The sequence below is a fragment of the Tenrec ecaudatus genome, chromosome 5, assembly GCF_050624435.1.
Source record: "Tenrec ecaudatus isolate mTenEca1 chromosome 5, mTenEca1.hap1, whole genome shotgun sequence".
Lineage (NCBI taxonomy): Eukaryota > Metazoa > Chordata > Mammalia > Afrosoricida > Tenrecidae > Tenrec > Tenrec ecaudatus.
Window position 1 is genome coordinate 119,735,771 of NC_134534.1, and position 15,192 is coordinate 119,750,962.

The following is a 15,192-nucleotide window of genomic DNA, read 5'->3' on the forward strand; positions in this document are numbered from 1 at the left end:
TCATTATTACCTCAATCCTTCCACCAAGGCTGATTGATTTCTCTCCCCTATTGCTTCTAATTTCACGCGATGTCTGATTACAATAGAGAAGTATTCAATACAATCCTCATGTAACAGTAATTACAACAGGTTTATTCCTTGGCTGTGAGTGGGAACGGACTAGGGGTTTTATATCACTTTATTGAAATAAATGTCTTAGTAGAAGTTAAATGCTTAAACACTTTATAAATTGATCATGTTGTACAAAGGTACACAAAACCAATCCAGAGACTAGATTATTTTAAAATGCACTAAAGATGCATACATATGACTTACTTTCACTTGCATTATACAAATTAAAGGTATTAATTCAATTAAAAACATTCCTAGATTATATCATTTTTCTCATTGGGATGTATGAAATATATCTGCTGGAACTGTGTGCTATTTGTAAATATATCAGGGGCCCCCTGCCCGCATTAGGGATAACACTTGACAGATAAAAAGTAGTGCAAAAATAAGAACTTTTTCGCTTAATGGGTCTCAGTCCTTAACAATAAATGAGACAAGTTGGTGGTCTCTTCCCTTGCTCAGTTCCCATGATGCCTTAACATTTCAAGTATTGCCACATGAGCACCTGGCTAAAGCATGTGCTCATGTGGCAATATGAGCAGGTGTTTCTTGTTAGATAGCAGTGCTGTCTTTTCGTGTTGTGATACAACAGTGAGATGACCATTACCTGCCAGTCGTGGAGGAACAGTGGTGCAAGCAGGGAAGGGTGGTGAAGGGAGCATGGCAAGGTGAGGACTCTGTCCTGAAGCACCAGCTGCTAGATGGTATTGAGACATGAAAGAGAGGTGTGATCGCCCAGATTGTTGTTGATAGGGGCCATCAAGTCAGCCCCTGACTCCAGGCACAACAGCATGAAATGTGGTGCCATCCTCATGAATGGCTCTGGATAAGACCATGCTTTATCCTTGGGCTGGCAGTTTGGGTTAGACAGACTAAGCAAAAAGTTAAATGCCAAGTGTGATAGTTAAGATTTTGAATCAACTTAGCTGGGCCAATATTCTCAGTGGTTTGGCAGTCATTACCCCATGATAAGTTTCCTTAAAGGGTGGCCTGCTTGCAATGTAAGGGTGCATTGTGGGAAACTCTTCTGGCTTGTAGCCAGATCTGATTCCTGCATATGGCTCATTGACCTGTAGTTCTCTGAACTTCAGTCAGTTGTATCCCCTGCTGATCCTGGGACTCATCTGCAGTCAGCCATCTTACTTGCTGATCTTGGATTCATATGGCTCTCCTGACCAGGTGAGTTGGTACTCACTCACCTCTGCAGCCAGGAGTCTTCATCTGACCTGACAATCTTGGGTTTATCAGCATCTGCGGCTATCCAAGTCAGGAGGAACCCTGCTCTGAAATCCGATGTGTGGACTGAAATGTGCTCACGTCTACAACTGCATGCAGCATTGCCTTGATGTACTAGAGACACGCACTCTGTAGACATGAAAATAAGGAGCCCTGGGGGTGTCTTAAGCTTAAGCTGATGACCACGAAGTCAATGGTTCAAACTCACCACTGCTCCACACGAGAAACATGAGAATTTCTACAGCCATAATTATTTAAAGTCTCTCAGACTATCAGATCACGAGGAGTCACCTCGGTGGTAGTCAGTTTTGGGGGAGGGTTGTATATGATGGGGCACCCCCACCTCCGAAAAAACAAAACAAAACACAGATAAAAAGTTCTCCTGGGCAGAGGTTTTGTGGTCTCCATTTTTCCCACTAGGCAAGCATCAGACAACTCACTCTGAGTTAGTGCACCCAGTGCCATCTCCTGGGACGGTCTGCTCTGGTCACAGTGGATTTTTCATAAAAGCAGTTTCACTCAAACCTCATTTTTTGTGATAGTCAGTTTAAGAGAACAGCATGCAGCTGTGAAATTTTGTTTCCTACTCAGCAAAAATGGTGCAGAAACTGTTGTGATGTTGAACACAGCTCCTAAGGACAGCACTATGGAAAAAACTCAAGTGTACAAGTGGTTTTCTCATTTCAAAAAGGTGAAATGTCAATTGATGACATACTTTGATGGGGACACCCATCAACTTCTCAAACAGATGACAGTGTCGACTCACAGTTCATTTGTAATTCGTTCCACCGGGTCACACTATTAATCAAGCTTTCCATTTAGAAGTTCTGAAAAGTTAGCATAACAGTATGGGACAAAAAAGACCTGATTAGTGGCAGATGGGGACTGGTTTTGCCACCATGACAATGTACCTGCTCACGTAACCATCTCAGAGAGCCAAGTTTTGGCCAAAAAAACCACATGTCTCTCTTGCCCATGCACCTTATTCACCTGACCTCACTCTGTATGATTTCTTTTTGTTTCCATGAATGAATAGGAACATGAAAGGGAAATGATTTGATGATTTAGAAGAGCTGAAGAAAAAAAGATGGAGGTACTCTCAGCCCCCCAAACAGATGACTTTGAAAATGATTCCAGAAGTAGAATTGCAAATTTGACAAAAGTATTAAGGGTAATGGAGAGTACTTTGAAGGTGATAAGGCTGTCTTGTAAAAAAAAAATAAAAAATTCTGGGTTTTGAGTGGTGCTCTCTTGATATGCATATAAAGCTTCACTGCTTCTGTTTCTCTGAAGGACCCGGCCGAGGCTACCTGTACTAAAATAACCAGGATAAGATGTTTCCTTCGTCACTGGAAGGCACAGATCTCACCAGCACAATTAAGTTGTGGTTGATGCGCAGATTCTGCAGCCAACTGCCTATATTCCAATCCTGATTCTACCACTTACTCGCTTCTGAATTGGCCAAGTTATGTATTTATCTCAGTGTCTCAGGTTCCTGCCCCCCATACACACCGCCTTTGGAAAAGGAGAAAATAAAGCCACAATACCTCCCGCATAGGTTTTTGTAAGTATTAAGTGAGTCAAAATTGAATGAAGATGCCCAGACCGAACTCAGCAAAGAGTAAGTGCCCTGTGGTGTTGGCCTTCCACTGAGTGTGTTACTGCTTTCAGACGCCCTTCTTCACGTGGAAATGAAGCTGTGGCGTCCATCTCACTAACAGTTCACACCATGCACCATGGTATCGTCTTCAATAGGATAAGTGATAGAGTTCTTTTGACCCACAAGTTTAAAGTGCTTTCGTTCACCACTAATTAAAAATGTGATTCCTCCAATATTCCCAAATTCATACCTTACCTTCTAGAAAATATGCCTTACCTTCTTGAGAACCACACCATAAACTCAACTGTTTCTGTCATATTTTTCTGTGATTAATTCTATCTACCTTTCTCACTCTTTGCAGTTATTATGCTATTTGTTACAAAAATTAGCAGTTGAGAACGCAAGATGGCAGCCACCACGGGCTTGGGAGTAAAAGTCCCTCGCAATTTCCGACTGTTGGAAGAACTTGAAGAAGGCCAGAAAGGAGTAGGAGATGGCACAGTTAGCTGGGGTCTAGAAGATGACGAAGACATGACACTGACCAGATGGACAGGGATGGTAATTGGGCCTCCAAGAACAATTTACGAAAACCGGATATACAGCCTTAAAATAGAATGTGGACCTAAATACCCAGAAGCACCCCCCTTTGTAAGATTTGTAACAAAAATTAATATGAATGGAGTTAATAGTTCTAATGGAGTGGTGGACCCCAGAGCCATATCAGTGCTAGCAAAATGGCAAAATTCCTACAGCATCAAAGTTGTCCTGCAAGAGCTCCGGCGCCTAATGATGTCTAAAGAAAACATGAAGCTCCCTCAGCCGCCGAAGGACAGTGTTACAGCAATTAATCACCAAGAGAAACCACAGGCCCTCCCCTCCCCCATTCAATTTAAGCAGTCTTCATTTTCCACAGTAGTACATTTTTTAGATAACGTCTTGTAGACCTCAAAGTACTGGACAGGAAGCTCCCATTCAAGGGCAAGTTATCTTAAGACACTGTACATGATACTAAAAAAAAAAAATTAGCAGTTGATTAAATGTTCCTTTGAAGTATTTCCTTGATGTCTTCCATGGACATCCAATGAGTAGCTTTAAAACTTGAGGTCCGAGTTATGTCTAATTTATACTTTCCTAAATGGTCTGTGTTTCTTAACTGTGCACACAGTGCGTGATGAGAAGGGGCTAATTAGTGTGGTACACACAAAGGATGTCACACATCCCATGGCTGCTTATTGGCTCATGTTTTAAGTGACATCATTCTGAAGGGCAAAATGTAGGTTATCATCTGAATATAATCCATTAATAAGAAAATATTTTGATCTATTGATTGGCAAGTTCTGGCCACATGCATTCCCTTTTCTCAGAGCCAGATTTGCTTTGGGAAAATATGAAGGCATCTGTAATTCACAGCTTACCTCTTGGGTACATTGTACTGACTTATGCCCCAAAGTTTCTGGTAACACGACAATATTATTCCCCTAAAGAAGCTGGTAGTAAAATAAAGCAAGTGGCTCTTTTCAAGCTGTTCCAGCTCATCTCGTGCTCCTTTCAGACAGAAGACCTGCCGGGAAGCGTGAGCGTGATAATGCTGTGCCACTCCGAGGGGCCCCGAAGGGTGATGGTATGCCCCAGAATATGCTTTCTCAGATTCTGGTTGCAGAAGCAGATGATAAGATCCGGTACCAAGAGTCTGTTTCTCAACATTATGCAGTCAGGATGCTGATGATCTCATGTTTTATCTGACAGTCTCATCGAACGCTGCACCTGAAACTTCTTTACCCACCACCCCCTGCTCTCCTGATTTTGAAAAACTGACAGCTGATGTAGCTTCCCAGGGTCCGACAACTTGAGATTTTGGTTTTCTTCCTTCCTTACAAGTTTAGAGTGAAGGGAAAAAACCAAATCTACATTAGGTTCACTGACCTCTTTAGAAGAAAATGACATCGACATGTAAGGAATTTGTTCCACTACCTTTGCTCTAGTCTGTAGATAGAGAGTCGCAGTAGCTCCAGTGCAGGGTTGTGAGGGTTTCCTCCTGCCTTGGAACAGAGTGTTGGCAGAAATGTAACAGCACAGCAGGATGATTCAGGGAGGAGTCTCTTAGGGACATGGACAGTCCTCAGCACTCTTTCAGGTGCAAAAGACAGACTCTACCTCAAATGAAAAATGGTGTTCACATAAGTAGAAAACCCACGTGTTAGGTTCAAGTATAGCTGCATCCAAGTACTAAACAATGCCCGTGTCGCTCCATCTTTGGATTCTGCCTGTTGGGTTTTATGCTCATTTGGGCTCTCTCCATGCACAGACAAGGTGGCTCAAACTTACATTGTTCCATGATTCCAAAGAAGCAGGGCATATTTCTGATGGCACAACGAGAAGGTAAAAGGGTCCCCGCATTGGCATTTCCTCAACCAGCCACTAGTCAAAGGAATACAGTTATATGTTAGCCAGGCTTGAGGCACGTGGCCAAACCTAGAGCTAGAAGGAGAGAGCTCCACCAGCTCCACATTCACGGGGGGAAAGGACTGGGAAATGGCCTCACAAGAGGAAATCAAACAGACCAGAGATGTGCCTCCTATCACCTGTCTAACTACCAACCTACCTGCCTACACACACTTATGTCCTACGTAGACCAATGTTTACCGAAGCTATCCTGGAATGTAGTCAAACCTAGTCCCAGGGTTGTGAGGACTCAAAGGACATATGAGAAGTACTTGGGGTCAAGCTCCTTCAATGACTCTGAACTAATTGAGGATCTGTTTTAATTCTCTCACCAACAGCCTGTGTGGTTCCACTTGTACATACTTTCATTAGCTAGAAGTTCCTTCTCTCTCACATAACTGCAACGTGCACTTAGTCTCGCAAAGTTGTATCCATAATGTCAGTGAATGTATTAGGGCTTGTCTTAAATTGGGTTATGTAGAGAAGCAAGGCCACGAAAGCTTGTATGTATACATATTTAGAGAGATTTATTTCCAGGAAATTGCTTGCACAGTTATAGAGGATAGCAAGGTCAAGACTCAAGTCCATGAGTCTAATGTCAGGCCGGAGGCTTCTTCTGACTCACATAGCTGCAGGGACTGGTGAACCCAAGATCAGCAGGCTGATGGCTCTCCAAATATGAATAAATCTTAAGGCATCAGATCAGATGGCGGGTGTGTGACATTCCTAGGATTAGTTAAAAAGCAATACAGCAGACTTATGGCTCAAGTCAAAAGAACCTTAGATCAGATGAGCAAACTTCAGTATCCACATCCAGCAAAAAAGCAGGGAACATATAAGTGAGATCATACAGGGCTCATAGCCCTAGCCCATACCCTCAAATATTCACCTGACACGCAACCTGGGATTTTTACCTTGAGGTACATTGTGTTTTTTAAGATAGGTTTGGGAGTTCATTCGTTTAACAAATAGTTATTAAGCGCAATTATAAGACAGATATGGATTTATGCATGGAATTCTTGATGTCAGTAAAAGCAAACAGGGTAACTTTCTTCTCATCACTTCTGGTACTTGGGGGAAAATTAAGCAAGCTAGGCAAATATGAAAATAAGAATTAGGTGCTATAAGACAGAGCCTCAGAGGGCAATTCTTAGCACAGTGGTTAGGGAAGAACTCTGAGCCAGCACATAAATGGCAGGGAGTAGCCACATAGTCAAAGGGATGGAAAGGGAACATTATGGCAGAGAAATGATCAAAGGCTCAGGGGCAGGAAGATGTGTGGGTTAAAAGAAATAAAAAAAAGAAGTTGAGTGATAAATATTTACCATCCTGTGCTCCCTGTTTGGGGGAGAATTTTAGATTTTGCCTATACGCTTTAATCCTGATCTTGAGTTGAAGCCTGTTGATCTTGATCCCGGGTTTTAGCTGTTAGTTCTCTGATAAACTCACAATCATGAGGACCATTGATCCGGTGCACGTGGCCATAGCAACAAATGATCAAAAGCAAGCAGAGAAGTGGGTAGTGCCATGGGAGGAATGGCTGGTGTCAGAACTGGCCGAAGGTTGGAGGGTGGAGGTATGTCTGACCTCTACCTCATAGGAATCAACTTTAGGTTTCCACTGATATCTTGATAATTTCCATCTCTTCACCTGATGTTTGACAAGGAGTTATGATACAACACCATTTTTAAAAGTACAAATTAAGAGCACTTATAAGTAGTTTAAAAGCCAATCCCTCACCATGCAGATGAATAAATTTTCAGTAATTTCCAAGCCCAATTCTGGCTGGATTCAGTGTTTTATCAACCGTAATAATTCAGGGTGGATATATATATATATAGATAGATAGATAGATAGATAGATAGACAGATATATATATATCAGTTACATAGGGAACATCAGCAACTGGAAGAGGTAGACAGATCAGTGAGGGAGTTGATATGAAGATTTCTAATAAGGCTCTCAAAGTTGATGTATAGGGAGTCTAAGTCTGAAGATATTAAGGGCACAGCATCAAAAGCACCAGGAAATACCTTTACATTAGTACCTGCTCAGAGATAAGGTCAAAGAGTAGGTTCAACAAGTATCCACAGACATATCTCTTGACACTGACTACATGACTTTCCAGGGTCATCTCAAAGGGGCTTTGTTGAGGGGAGGATAAGGTCGGATTTGATGGTAGGAACCATGATACTGAGAAGAATGACTAACCATCTTGATTTACCTGTGACTGAGGAGGTCCCAGTACATAGAACTAGGATTTCACGTTTTAAAACTAGGATAAGTTACCACAAGTTAACCATCCCTAATGTGAGACGTGTCAAACCATGTCATATGAGGATACACTGGATTTTTTTCCCATCAGATACATAGTGAAAATCACAATATTAGTATTATAACTACCATTTGTCATCTGGCAGATATTCTGGTAAGCACTGTAGACACACATCTTTTGACAACCAGCCTATCAGTAAGACGTATTGTAAGTGGATGTATGATGACACATAGCTAGCTATAAAAGAGAGAACAGCTGTAAATCTTTACACAGCAGACTGCCTCATCTTTATTTCATGGAGCTTATAGTGAGTTCAAATCACCAATGCTTTACTTGGCAGTCCAATGCTTAACCCACAGAGCCACCAGGGAGCCTTACCCAGAAGCACCCATAATTATTTCCCCTGGTATTTCATGAGGAGGAGTTTGCGTCTTACAATGACTGAAAAGCAATCATGGTCTCAAATCAAGTAAGTGGTAGAACCTGAACTGTATCGGAGTTAATTGACTGCAGAACTAGCCCTCTGAAACCCTTCCTAAGATTTAGAGACTCAAAGCTCCTTTAATTCTTGAAGGGTTACCATATTAAAATACGGAGATTATTTTATGAAATCTAGAAGTAGGCTCATAAATTGAGTGTTTAAAGTTGTACAGAGACAGAGATCTGAACTCCTAAACAATTTCAGAGTGGAATATGATGTTCTCAAAATATAACTCAGATCCCCTCTGTCTGCTGGGAATGGGTAAAGAAAAAACCAACATCATACAATGGGTGTGATCTTTAAAATCTCTCCTAACAATGGGATGCTATTTCTCTAGTTTCCCACCAGGGAAAGAACTCCCCCCTCCCCACAAACCTCCCCCATACTCACAATATTGTTTTTAAAACACAAAATAAAGGCAATTTATTTTCTTTTACAGCAAACTAAATTGTCATAACCCCCGTGCTTTTTAAATAAATGATAAAGTACCATAGGCCCCCTTCAGCTCATTTGAGTGTAAATCATTTTAAAAGTTCATAATTTAAAACTTTGTGATTTTATCACCACAGAAGGCTGCTTTTGCCTTCCATTCATGATTAATATTTTTGATGGCTCCCTCTAGATCTTAGAAAATAATTAAAACTAATGAACAATTCACAATGACAGCAAAGCAATGAGCATATTTTTTCCTGTCTGGGCTGCAAGCCTGATCAAAGACTGGCTGAGCCTCTGTGGCACAGATGCCTAGTGCTTGGCTTCCTCGCCACCCACTGAGACCAAATGACAGCTTCAGGGGAAACCATGAATGAAGATTTTTTTTTTTAGCACTTTAAAGAAGAATTAGAATGTGCAGAAATACAATTAGTCAGTGTAACTGCTGACATCCAACAGAGAAAGAGTTTAAGCTATGCACTTTTATTTTCTCTTACCACTTTGCTGTATCATCACTCAAATAATATTTTCATTAAGCCAGATCTCCTGATAAAGTAATGTTGCTACAGACAAAGGTATGGGGCAGCAGGAGTTACAAATTCATCATAACTTACCATGTCTCATTATCTGTTGTCAGCAGATATTATAGAAGATGTCTTATTTAAAAGTATGCACAGGCAACTGGACCAATAGGTAGCATCATGATAAATGGAGAAAAGATCAATATTTGCAAGGATTTCATTTTACCAGATCCACAATCTATGCTCATGGAAACAGCGTTCAAGAAATAAAACGATACCTTGAATTCGGCACATCTGCTGCTCGAGATCTCTTTAAAGTGCTGAAGAGTAGGTATGTCACTTTGAGGACTAAGGTGCACCTGCCTCAGGCCATGATACTTTCAATCTCCTCATATGCATGTGAAAGCTGGAAGTTGAAAAACAAGAATGAATGCATTAAGAAAGTATGGAATGCCCAAAAAACAAATAAATCTATACTGGAAGAGGAACAGCCAGAATGCTCCTTAGAAGCAAGGATGGTGAAACTTGGCCTAGTGTACTTTAGACATATTGTCAGGAAAGACCAGGCCTTGAAAAGGATATCACAGTTGACATAGAACAAGGCCACCAACAAAGGAGGCAAAGGTTTCATGAGTCTGATTGACACGGTGGCCGCAACAAAAACAGCAGCAATGGGGAGGGCGGGGCAGCACGGACAGTGTTTCCTTCCATTGTCCAGAGTGACTATGGATCTTGATGGGACCTAGCAACAACAACAACTCAGACAGGGAAAAGGAAAACAGGAAAGCACTGTAGTCTATTGAGTCATTGGTGTGAGTGGACTGGGAGATGTTTCTGTAGAAGGTAAGAAGGAAGTGAAACTCAGGAGTGTGTGAATTTCTTCCATCTGTTTGTTCCATGATTTATTTTAAGGCTACGTCAATAGACAGATAGCTTGACTATTTTTTTAAATCATTTTATTGAGGGCTTGTACAACTCTTATCACAACCCATACTTCTATCCATGTGTCAAGCACATTTGCACCTTGGCTGCCATCATCATTCTCAAAACATTGGCCTTATACTTGAGCCCTTGGTATCAGCTCCTCATTTTCCCCCTCCCTCTCCCGCTCTCCACTCCCTCATGAACCTGTGATAATTTATAAATAATATTTTGTCATATCTTACACTATCCAACGTCTCCCTTCACCCATGGCTTGACGTTTTTGGTTAACTAGGCATTCACCTCAATTTGATTTGACCACAGAGCTAGAAGCTGTCTCTTCTTTTATGTATTTATTTATTTCTGAAAATGGCTTTTAAAAAAAGTAAATCCCATGTATTAAAAATGCAACCCAAATAAATTAGCTTTTAACATCATCAGCCACAAAGGAGATTCGAGTGTTACTATTAATAATAAAAAAATAAGTCAACTCTTAATTGCTTTGAAGCTAATTATACCTGGAAGTCTTCTAAATCCCTTGAGGAGTTTCCTGATTGCTTTTCCATGCTTTATGAGTTAGTTAAAGTTTATTGTGGCACAACCTGGCCAATAAACACATGTGGGGTTAATTGAAGGGCGGAGAGATAAAGTGGCTCCGTGAGCCTCCCCTTTCCAGTTCTCGGGTCTCTTGCTTTCTGATGGTCAGACCAGGGTGCAGCTGCCTTAGCCAGTCCCCTGCTTCAGCTGGCAAAGCTCACTTCCTGCAAGACATCCCCGAGGAGAAGCAGCATGGACCTACCCAGATGCAGCCCTGGGTGCTGGAGCAGCATTGTAGAAACTCCTGCCAGCGCTGAGATGCTTACAAGTTCGCTGATTCAGCTTTCCTTCTGCAGTCGGCATCACTGCATGTGTTTTGTGAGATGGAGGAGGGCTTTGTGGATTGGTGTTGGACATTTGGGTTAATGTTGAACTTGTGGGCTTGGGCAGAACTGGGTTGGGATGTTTTCTTGATGTGCGCTCACCCTTTATATAAAACTCTCTCTTATGCATATGAGTTTCTATGGATTTGTTTCTCAAAAGTACCCAGCCTAAAACACTTTATTGATTCCAAATGAGGAGCTCCAGCACTTGTTAAGAAACTTTGATATAACTGCCAGGAGTTGGTTAGATTTTGTTCACCTAAAGCTTGCTCCATTTGCTCATTGGTACAGCAAATGGAAAGTTGGCATGGCAGTTTCAGAACACTGTTCAAAGTTTCCACTGATTTTCCACTAGGCTTGACTCAAGTGAGGCAGCGAAAGGAGCTCAGCTGTTTCCCCCCCAGCCACTCACACCTGCAGATTTGCTTTTAGATCTTCTTACTATAGGAAATAACATCAAATATCTATAAGTTGGTATTGAGGATGTTCAGAGCTAGAAAATACCACAAATGCTGAAATCACATTTCCTACACTACACACCAACTTGGTATATGTGAGGTTACCCTTGTTTCTTATAAACACATTTCAGCAAAACTCTTAACTAGAGTTTCTTGCTGAAGTTCTACATTGTTGTTGTTAGGTGCCATTGAATTAATTCTAACTTCTATTGACCCTCTATATAACACATCACATATACTTTGGACATGGTGTCAGAGAGAGCAGTCCCTGGAGAAGGACACCATGCTTGGTGAAGTATTGGAGCAGCAAAAGGAAGGAAGACCACCAGCAAGCGGTACTGACACAATGGCTGCCTTGATGGACCCAAACAGAAGAACAACTGTGAGCACAGCACAGGACCTGACCGTGTTACCTTCTTTTGGACATAGGGTTGCTATGTGTTGGAACCAACTTGATGGTACCTAACAACAACAGGGAACCACTGAACAAAATGCTGCCTGGTCCCGCACCATCCTTATAATTGTTAGGGCTGAGCCCGTTGCTGCATCCGCTGTGTCAATGCATCTCACTGAGCATCTTCCTTTTTCACGGACACTCTTCTTTACCAAGAATGGTGTTCTTTTCCAGGAACTGGCCTGTTCTGATGGCATGTTCAAAGCATGAAGACTGAGACTAAGTCTCGCCATCCTCAACTCCAAAGAGCTCTGTGGCAATCTAGTTGTTCCTTCAGAACAGATATGCTTGATTTTCTGACAGCCCGTGGTTCTTTCAATATTCTTCATCGGCAGCATAATTACAATGCATCAGTTCTTCTTCAGTTTTCTTTATTCATTATCCAGCTTTCACTTAGATATGAGACAATTGAAAGGTCTAAATAGGAACTAGAAAACTATAGCCCACATGTCAAATTCATCTTACCATTTGCTTCTGTGTGGCACATAAGGCTTTCTATAATTTTAAGATTGGAAAAAATTAGGAGAGACTGCAGATCTGTCTAAATAAGATAGGCTGGATGAATAATCTGGAGGAGAAAACAATGGGACCGATAGTTCCAGTGGGACATGGGAGATGGGGAGGTGGGAACAGGAAGTGGTGTTCCCAGGGACAAGGGAAAAACAAGTGATCCAAATTGGTGGTGAGGAGGGTGTGGGAAGCCAGGTAGGGCATAATCAAGGTTAATGTAACCAAGAGGAATTGTTGAAACCTTGGTGGGGACTGAACTTGATAGTGGGACAGGAGGAAGGTCAAGAAAAGAGCTGGGAAGCAAAGAGCATTTATAGAGGTCTATATAAAGATATGTACATATGCAAATATATTTATGTATGAGGATAGGGAAATAGATCCATGTGCATATTTTTAAAATTTTTATGTGCATATATTTATAGGTTTAGTATTAAGGTAGCCGAAGGACATTGGGCCTCCACTCAAGAATTCCCTCAATTCAAGGATACTTTCTTCTATTAAATTGGCATTCTATGATGCTCACCTTCCTGACACAACCGCTGAAGACAAAGCGGGTGAATAAGCAAATGTGGTGAAGAAAGCTGACGGTGCCTGGCTATCAAAAGATATAGCATCTGGGGTTTTAAAGGCTTGAAGGTGAACAAGCGGCCATTTAGCTCAGAAGCAACAAAGCCAACATGGAAGAAGCACACCAGCCTGTGCGATCATGGGGTGTCAAAGGGATCAAGTATCAAGTATCATCAGAACAAAAAATTTGACCATAGTGAATGAGGTGGGGAGAGCAGAGTGGAGACAGCCCATTTGTAGGCCACTGAAGATCCCCTGGCAGAGGGGTCTCGGGGAGGAGACAAGCCAGACAGGGTGCGATGTAGCAATGATGAAAAATACAACTTTCCTCTAGTTCCTAAATACTTCCTGTGCATCCCCCCCCCCTGCCACCCCCACTATCATGATCTGAATTCTCTCTTGCAAGTCTGTCTACACCAGAGGATGTACACTGGTACCGATAGGAACTGGAAATACAGAGAATCCATTCAGGACCAGTGGTGTGAGTGGGTTGGAAAGGGGGAACCAATTACAAGGATCTACGTGTGACCTCCTCCCTGGGGGACGGACAACAGAAAAGTGGGTGAAGGGAGACATCGGACAAGGCAAGATATGACAAAATAATAATAATTTATAAATTACCAAGGGTTCATGAGAGAGGGAGAAGCAGGGAGGGAGGGGGAAAATGAGTAGCTGATGCCAGGAGCTTAAATGGAGAGCAAAGGTTTTGAGAATGATGAGGGCAATGAATGTACAAATATGCTTTACACAATTGATCTATGTATGGATTGTGATAAGAGTTGTATGAGCCCCTAATAAAATGATTATAAAATAAAAAAGGAGGAAATTAAAAAAAATTTTAAACTAGGAGAGAATAATATGGGGCAAAAAGGGAAAATTATGTGAAATCAAATGCTGTACCAGAAATAAAGTTATTTTACAATAGATGCATGGACTTCTGTAGGTATTGTTTATAGCTGCTTTAAAATTAAAACAGCTGAGAAATTTCAACAAAAACCATGTGACCCCCAAAGGTAAATAATCATAAAATACTCTCTGGCTCTTTAGGAAGATGTTTACCAACCCTGGGTTTGGATCAATGGTTTGAAAGCATTGTTCTAAGGATATCAGCTATCAGTGTGTCTTCCTGTGTTGCTGGTGTGTTGCTGTGATGCTGGAAAATATGCAACCAGAATTGCAAATACTAGCACATTCATGCATGGTGAGCAGGGGTCAAAGGAGTTTCCACAGAAGATGGACCAGGAAGAAGAAACAGGCCATTTATTTTTGAAGGATTAGCTACTAAAACCCTATGACATTATCTGATGTACTACAGAAAGGTGAGCCCCACAGCTTGAAAAGCACTCTAAGTACAATTGGGGAGGAGCTTTAGAAAAGGAAAGATGATGCAGTCCACGCCCATCATGTTTTAGAGCCTTGGAAACCCCATGGTGCCATTCTGCTCTGTTCTATAGAATTTCTATGACTTGATATTGACTCAGTAGTGAGTTTTTAATGCCATTCATGAAGTAAAATGTTCAGGACCTTAATCAGCTGATGTTGCACAACCCAAAATGAGAAGAGACAGTTGCAAATATCTATTGATAATTTTCACATGAAAGTTATAATATATGAATCTAGAAAAAGTATAAGTTGTAAAAAAATAAAGTGAATGCATAATGGATAATGCTCTAGGTGAAGTTAAATGTATTGCTATAGACTATTTTTAAAACAAGACCATATTTCTATAGTCTATCATATCAGATATGAAAAATTAAAGAGGAATGCCACCATATTCATAGTCCAATATAACATTTCAGTATAGAACATTGCACTATCCTGAAGTACAATGTTATTATATAATAGCATAATATCTGTGTTTATGAGAAAGACCAATTAATATGACTATTATTCAAATTTACTGACCAACAACCATCAGAGACTAAGAAATTGAAGATTTTTACCAAATTTTTATAGTCTGAAATTGATAAACCCCACAATGAAGTTATCGGTGCTTAAAATGTGCACGTTGGGAACAAAGAAGAAGGACCCATAATTGGAAACGTGTGGCCTTTGTGATAGAAATAACAAAAGAGATCACATGATAGAATTTTTCAATGCCACTGATTTCTCATTGCAAATAGCTTTTTCAGCAACAGAGATAACAACCATGCTTGTGACCTTCTCAAGGTGGAATGTACAGGAATCAGGCTGACTACATCTGTGGAAAGAGATGAAGGAGCGCAGCAGCAAAAATGGAGAAAATCTCATTGGTAATCTGTGAT

At 41.1% G+C, this 15,192-nt stretch overlaps 1 pseudogene; it reads left to right on the forward strand.

Moving 5' to 3' along the window:
• Positions 1-3,352: 3,352 nt before the first annotated feature.
• Positions 3,353-3,823, forward strand: LOC142448928 (ubiquitin-conjugating enzyme E2 variant 1 pseudogene; annotated as a pseudogene).
• The last annotated feature ends 11,369 nt before the right edge of the window (positions 3,824-15,192 follow it).